Source organism: Triticum dicoccoides, chromosome 1B (genome assembly GCF_002162155.2).
Source record: "Triticum dicoccoides isolate Atlit2015 ecotype Zavitan chromosome 1B, WEW_v2.0, whole genome shotgun sequence".
NCBI lineage: Eukaryota > Viridiplantae > Streptophyta > Magnoliopsida > Poales > Poaceae > Triticum > Triticum dicoccoides.
The window spans coordinates 175,097,015-175,104,343 of NC_041381.1; the positions used below are offsets into that span (position 1 = coordinate 175,097,015).

At 44.5% G+C, this 7,329-nt stretch overlaps 1 pseudogene; it reads right to left on the minus strand.

Moving 5' to 3' along the window:
* The window catches only part of LOC119350277, a 59,964-nt pseudogene that overhangs the window by 51,388 nt on the left and 1,247 nt on the right, over positions 1 to 7,329 (minus strand).

The window sequence follows — 7,329 nt, forward strand, 5'->3', positions numbered from 1 at the left end:
GCCCGCCGGCGTCAGCCGCGTCTCCGCCGTCCCAGGCCAGCGCCGCCTGCCTCCCGTCCTTCTCCTCCTTCCCCCTCCTCCGGTCCTCTCGCCTCACTTCGCTCGCTCTCTGTTGCCCCGCAGGGAACCACCGCCGCGCCACGGAGCTTCGTCGCCACCAGCGTCGAGCTCGCCGCCCCACCTCCTTCTGTCGCCGGGAATGGACGGATCCGGTGGATCCCGTCCAGATCTGCGGCTCTCCGCAGGTCCCGACTCACCACGCCGCCCCACTCGCCGGACCTCTTCACGCCGCCGGCCTCCCCTGCCTTCGCGCGTGAGCGCGAGGACGACACCATCGGTCGTTGCCGACCACGTGGGCCACAAACCGCCAAAGCCCAGCTCTGCCAGCCACCGGCCTCGCTCGCCTCTCCATCAGCCCCGACCACACCGCGGCCCAGCGTCACCATTGCCCACCAGATCCACCGGCCCGCGTGAGCCTCCCCAGCTGCAGCCCAGCTTCTCCACCGAGCCGGCCCAAGTGCCATGGTGAGTGACCCGAGCCCCCTTGTGCACTGTTGGGCTACCCGGATTCGGCCCAGTATAGTGTTTTTTCCATGCGCTGTGATTTTTCCATTTATCCAGAGTTGGCATAATTGCAGAAAACCCCCTTTTGTTCATGCATATAATAACTAATAAACTATGCATCGGATTAAAATGTTTTATATATGTAAATGCTTAGAAAATTGTGTAGATTAATAATATGCCACTTTCATCTATGTTTAAAATGTTTAAAATGTTATTTGTGTTAATTTGCTTAAATGCCATGCTAAAATGATTTATTTCATAACTAATTAACCGTAGCTCCGATTTTAATAAACTTTATATGTAAATGGGGTGGGAAAACGCCTAGTTTAACATGGTCCACTTTATTTTCCTGTTTAACAACATTAAAATTGTGTTTAGGGCAGAACAGTACCGAATCTAAAATATGCACTTGAGGATTTTCCGAAATTGTTGTTTGTTGCTTCCGGCCTCATTTAAACTTGCCTAAATAGCTAGTTTACTTATGCTTACCCCCTTTCCATGCTAATAACATTTAATATTGTTGGGTACAAAACCGAGAGAGAACTAAATAATTGCATGTGGTGTTTTGTCAATATGCAACTCGTTGCATATTGAGCTCCACTTAATTTGTAGTATTGTGTATTGCAGTTTGCCATGCCATGCCTCTTTAAACCGGACATGCATCATACTTGGTTGTGCATTGTGCCATGTCTATGTGATGGTTGTTTACCATGTTTTTTGTTTCTTTCCGGTGTTGCTTCTTAGTTCCGGTAATGTTGCGATTGTGAGGATTCGTTCGACTGCTCCCGTTCGTCTTCTTCATGGACTCGTTCTTCTTCCTAGCGGGATTTCAGGCAAGATGACCGCTACTCTAGATCTCACTACTATCATTGCTATGCTAGTTGCTTCGTTCTATCGCTATGCTGCGTTACCTATCACCTGTTTATTCAAGCCATCCCATATTGCCATGAACCTCTAACCTTTGACACCCTTCCTAGCAAACCGTTGCTTGGCTATGTTACCGCTTTTGCTCAGCCCCTCTTATAGCGTTGCTAGTTGCAGGTGAAGTTGAAGATTTCTCCATGGTGGACAGGATTTTGGTTGGGATATCACAATATCTCTTATATTATTAATGCATCTATATATTTGGTAAAGGGTGGAAGACTCGGCCTTTTGCCTAGTGTTTTGTTCCACTCTTGCCGCCCTAGTTTCCGTCATACCGGTGTTATGTTCCCGGATTTTGCGTTCCTTACGCGGTCGGGTGATTTATGGGACCCCCTCGACAGTTCGCTTTGAATAAAACTCCTCCAGCAAGGCCCAACCTTGGTTTTACCATTTGCCTCACCTAGCCCTTTTTTCCCTTGGGAGTCGCGCATCCCGAGGGTCATCTTTATTACAGCCCCCCGGGCCAGTGCTTGTCTAAGTGTTGGTCCAAACTAGAGCACCGTGCGGGACCATCCCTTGGCAACTTGGGTTACGTCGGTTCCTATACGCTTAGCTTATCCGGTGTTGCCCTGAGAACGAGATATGTGCAGCTCCTATCGGGATTGTCGGCGCATCGGGCGGTCTTGCTGGTCTTGTTTTACCATTGTCGAAATGTCTTGTAAACCGGGATTCCGAGTCTGATCGGGTCTTCCTGGGAGAAGGTCTATTCCTTTGTTGATCGCGAGAGCTTGTCATGGGCTAAGTTGGGACACCCCTGCAGGGTATAATCTTTCGAAAGCTGTGTCTGCGGTTATTGGCAGATGGGAATTTGTTAATGTCCGGTTGTAGATAACTTGACACCAGATCTGAATTAAAACGCATCAACCGTGTGCGTAGCCGTGATGGTCTCTTCTCGGCGGAGTCCGGGAAGTGAACACGGTTTCTGGGTTATGTTTGACGTAAGTAGGAGTTCAGGATCACTTCTTGATCATTACTAGTTGACGATCGTTCCTTTTGCTCTCTTCTCGCTCTTATTTGCGTATGTTAGCCACCATATATGCTTAGTCTCTGCTGCAGCCTCACCACTTACCCCTTCCTTTCCCTTTAAGCCTTGCTAGTCTTGATACCCATGGTAATGGGATTGCTGAGTCCTCATGGCTCACAGATTACTACAACAACAGTTGCAGGTACAGGTTTATGCGATGATCATGACGCGAGAGCGATGCTTGCTTGCGTTGAGTTCTTCTTCTGCTTCTTCGATCAGGGATAGGTTCCAGGTCGGCAGCCTGGGCTAGCAGGGTGGATGTCGTTTGAGTTTCTGTTTGTGATTCATCCGTAGACGGATGATGCTCTTATGTATTGTGATGTTATATTCGAGTGACATTGTATGCCTCATGTATGTATCCCCATCTATTATGTAATGTTGATGTAATGATATCCACCTCGCAAAAGCGTTTCAATATGCGAGTCTATCCTTGGTGGGACCTTCGAGTTCCTTTTGGATAGGGTCGCATATTCGGCGTGACAAGTTGGTATCAGAGCCTCGACCGACCCTAGGAGCCCCCTTGATTGTTGGCCGTTGTTGAGTCTAGAAGAAAACTATTTTGAGTCTTAGGATTATATATATATCGGAGAGTAGGATTCTTTTTACTCCTCAGCCCCCTTCGTCGCTCTGGTGAGGACTCCTGACGTAGATGTTTTGTCTTTCCTCTCCTCAAATTTCACTAAATTTTTTTTAGGATCACGCGGGTATCTTGGAATCACTTCGATGGTTTTGTGACGAGAACATTGTTCTTGGTGCCTCCTGACATTTAGGGGTTGTGGCAGTGTCTTGGGGAGTTGAGCTCCGAGGTGTTGTCATCACAATTTTATCGTTGCAGTTCTGGAATACCTGAGCTTTGCCGACATCGAAAATCTCTTTTGTACAGTTGTTGGTGGGATAACCCCGATAACCCAGTACTGGGGCGAGCTCGGGAGTATTGCCATAACTCATATAACGGATGCTTTTCGAAGGTTGAGGTACACGATTTCCGGAGTTTTCTTGGTTATGTGTTGACGGATGGATACAGCTGGATGTAGGGATTGTTAGTTTTGGGTGAGATATATATTGCTTCCCCTGTATCCCCAACACCAGATTGCATAACCAGAAAGTTTTGGGAGTTTTATAGGTGGGAATTCAAGTAGCTCCTAGAATATCTTTCCAACAGATGCATGATATGGGATTGGGTAAATCTCTATCATATGTATTTTTTCGGCTTATTTCTGCAAGCCAAATCCTTTGTTTTTGTTTTATTTGTGGTATTTGAGTTGCTTCAATGTCAAGTGTTGAATCCATACCTTTCCTAAACGGTGTTCTCATATTGCTATGTGAATACTAATCCTTTTGATCATTGAGGTTGTCATGTTAATTCTTTTCCAACCGGTGCGCTTCTCTTCGAGATGATCCCATCATTCTCCCCATCCGCAAGATCAATTCTAAGTTTTCTCAACGGTGTTTGTTCCGTTTTCCTCAAGTTGCCTTTGTTTTCCCGCCCTCCCACCCCTTTTTTCTTCAAGGACCCAGATTTCTTAATCAAGTATCCATTTATTCATGTGAAGTCTCTTCACTCTTTTCAATCAATGTTTTGATCCGGCGATCCCTCGTGAAGATGCTCATGAGTTTTAAGTTCATCATCCTTCGTTCTTTTTCTTCTCTGGTGGATCCATTTCAAGCTTTCAGTGTTGATCATATTCTTTTCCTCGTGTCACATGCTTTTTCATACCGGTGCACCTCTTAATCTTTCACTTCTCTCTATTCATTTGTGCTGGAGTGATGAAGATATCTCGGAAGACTTGTGTTTCCGTTCTCAATCCGTTCAAGATATTTCGAGGTTGTTATCTCATTCAAGTCATTTAATTCAACCGGTGCAATCCCCCCTTTCAGTCAATTGTTCAATGGTGTTTCTTTTGAGTGGGCCCTAACCCACAGGTCTTTTCCCAGGATCTTACCTGACTCTTCTAATTTTCTCGGAGCTATTCCCAAATTCTTTTCATAGTGTGACGTAAGAATGGATTCCATCAGTCACATGCCTTCTCCAAGATCGCTTTGAAATTCTTTCATTATTGGTTCAACCTTTCTAATTGTCATTCTGGAGTGCCTCAACAATTCATGGTGGTGTTTCTCGTCGTCATTCTCGAATTTTGAAGTCCGAAGAAGATTTTCCTCTTAAATCCTTACCCGTTCTTCCAAAGATGCGTAGTTCAAGCTTGATGCCATCCTCTCATAATTGTTTTCGATTGTGAGAATTTTCTTCCATCCATCCGGAGCAATTCAAGAGTCTTTTCAGATTGATTCTCCGTAGTCCATCATCTCAGAATTATTCATTCAAGCTTTCAGCTCTCGTTCTCCAAATCATACCGGTGCATCGTTCAATATCCTCTAATCAGTTCATGGCCTCTTCATTCTCATGTATCTAAATTCCCTCAAGTATCTTCATTCGTTCTCTAATTCTTACCGGTGATTCACCCCTTCACTTCGTTCGTTTTCAATTCGTACGGTGGTTCGTTCAAGATTTCTCTTCCTTCGTCATCGTATCAATTCATTCATTCATTCGTTCTTTTCAATCCCACCGGTGGTTCCATCAATACCTTCTCAAGTTTGTGCTATATCTTTCTTAATTCTTTCTACGAGAATAAGTAGTATGCCAAATCCGTTGTTTTTCATCAATTTAAATTGGTGAAGGATAGGCATGACATAATTCTTATTCTTGTTTCATCCAAGTGATTAATTCCTTCTTCCGGAGATTGGTCATGATGAAGTAATTCTCGGTTCTAGTGTTCATCTTTTCTTTCCGGAGTTCCAAGTTATCTCGGTTATATCATCGCAAAGCTCCGTCTAAATCATTGCAAGGCTTCACCTTGTGTTTTCCTACTTCTCTTTCTTTCTATCATCCTTTATTACCGGAGTTCTTCATGGAAGCTCTACATGGTGGTTCGTCAAGGATTCTTTTCATTCTTCAAGTGTTCTTCAAGATTTCTCTTGAAGTTAAGATCCGCCAAGCTTTACTCAAAAAAATAAACATGGTGCTCAACACATGTTTTGTTTTGGGGAGTTCAAGCATTCTTCATCTTGCATTCCGAAGTGCAATTCTTTCTACCTTATCTTTTGTGGTGGTGTTATGTCACTCTTGACAATTTCCTTCATGTGTCATGATTCATATGTTGTCAAGAATGAGGTATTTTAAATCCATCATTTTCTCTTTGTTCAAGAGATCTTTTCGACCAATCAACTTCTTCTTTGGAGTTATCTTGGTATAGATTTCACCTAAAGCCTTCCCTAAGGAATGTTGCTATTGTGGTGCTTATCAATGATCCAAGCTTTCTCCATATCCTTCTCGGTGAAAGAGGTTTTTCATCTCTTCATTGTTCTCAAGCAAGCAATTGTTTCCGTTAGTGGCCGGTTGTCACCTCATAATTTTGGGATGTTTTCCATAAGCCCACTACAAGCTTATTCTTTTTGTTGTTGGTTTTCCAACAACCCCGTTGTAACCATCTTGGAAGGGTGCTTTCCAAGCTCATTTGTGGCAGAAATTGTCATTTTCTTCTCCGTCCCTTTATCCCAAAAATCTAACTTCTATTCTTTCGTCCCGAAGGCATTGTGATGTTGCTCTCTTCACCCATCATCTCGTTTTGTCAAGATCATGTCATTGACGTGCTTATCCATTTAATCGGAGTGTTGTGTTCTCATTCAAGTTCTTCCATCTTATCAAGTTTTGCCTCTCTTTTCAATCTAAGTGCTGTGTGAAATCCTTCTTACCCATTGTGCCATTCTTTCAATAGTTCCGGAGGCAGTGTGTTGTTGATTTCATCAAGTATCTTCCCATCTTCTCAAGTTCATGTTCTTTTCCTTCCATGTTCAACCGGAGTGCCACCCAAATTATATCATTATTATTCATTCTTATCTCGTTTCAACCAGAGTGGTTTCAATTCCTTCTTGTCCATTAAACTCTTGATTCATGTCTTTGCAACCTTCAAGTTCTCGTAATGTTCCTTGGTCCTCTTTTCCTACGGATTGTTTGCAATCTCGTTCATCGCTGTTGTACTCTTCCTTTTAAATTGGTCAACCTCTCAAGGTTCGTGGTTTCACTCGTTTGTCGAAGAAGCAACTTAGTTTACCTCCTCTCTTCCTCTTCCTTTTCCCTCCGGTGCCATCCTAGATCTCGGGATGAGATCCTCTCGTAGTGGTGGAGTGTTGTAACGCCCCGGATACAACTTTCCATATTCGTAACTCCGACTCTTGCCTTTTCCGGAGATGTGATTTATTATTTCCTCTGTGGTTGGGTTTTTGTCTGTTGTTTTGCATTTTGTTCTTGTTATGCATCTTGTCTCATGTCATCATCTGCACTTCATCTGCATTTCATCTGCATGTTTTTCAAAACTTGCATCCGTTCGGGTTCCGCCGGTTCTCTCCGTTGTCCGTTCTGAGCCCGACCACACTCGCCCGCGCCTGCGACACCTCCGAAATATTATTTTATAAGTGGCATAAAAATGTTCTTGGAATGGGTTGCAACTTGTCGTGCGGTCTTATTATAGTGTAGACAGGCCGCCTGCCAAGTTTCGTCGCATTCTGAGTCCATCTGATAGCCCAACCGTTAAACATAGCGCTACCGTTGCCAGTACCTTCGTCGGACGTTTTCGGTCTCCGGAAACAGTTGCCGGGCTGCATTTCTATTCTCTCCCCTCAGCCCAACCTCTCTTCACAGCCCACTAGACCCACCTACCTACCCCCCATCCGCTCCGGACCGTCCGATGGCGATCGAACGTCTCCGAAACAGAGCAAAGCCCCCAACCCTAGCCTCCTTTTCCTATAAAAGGAAGCCCCCC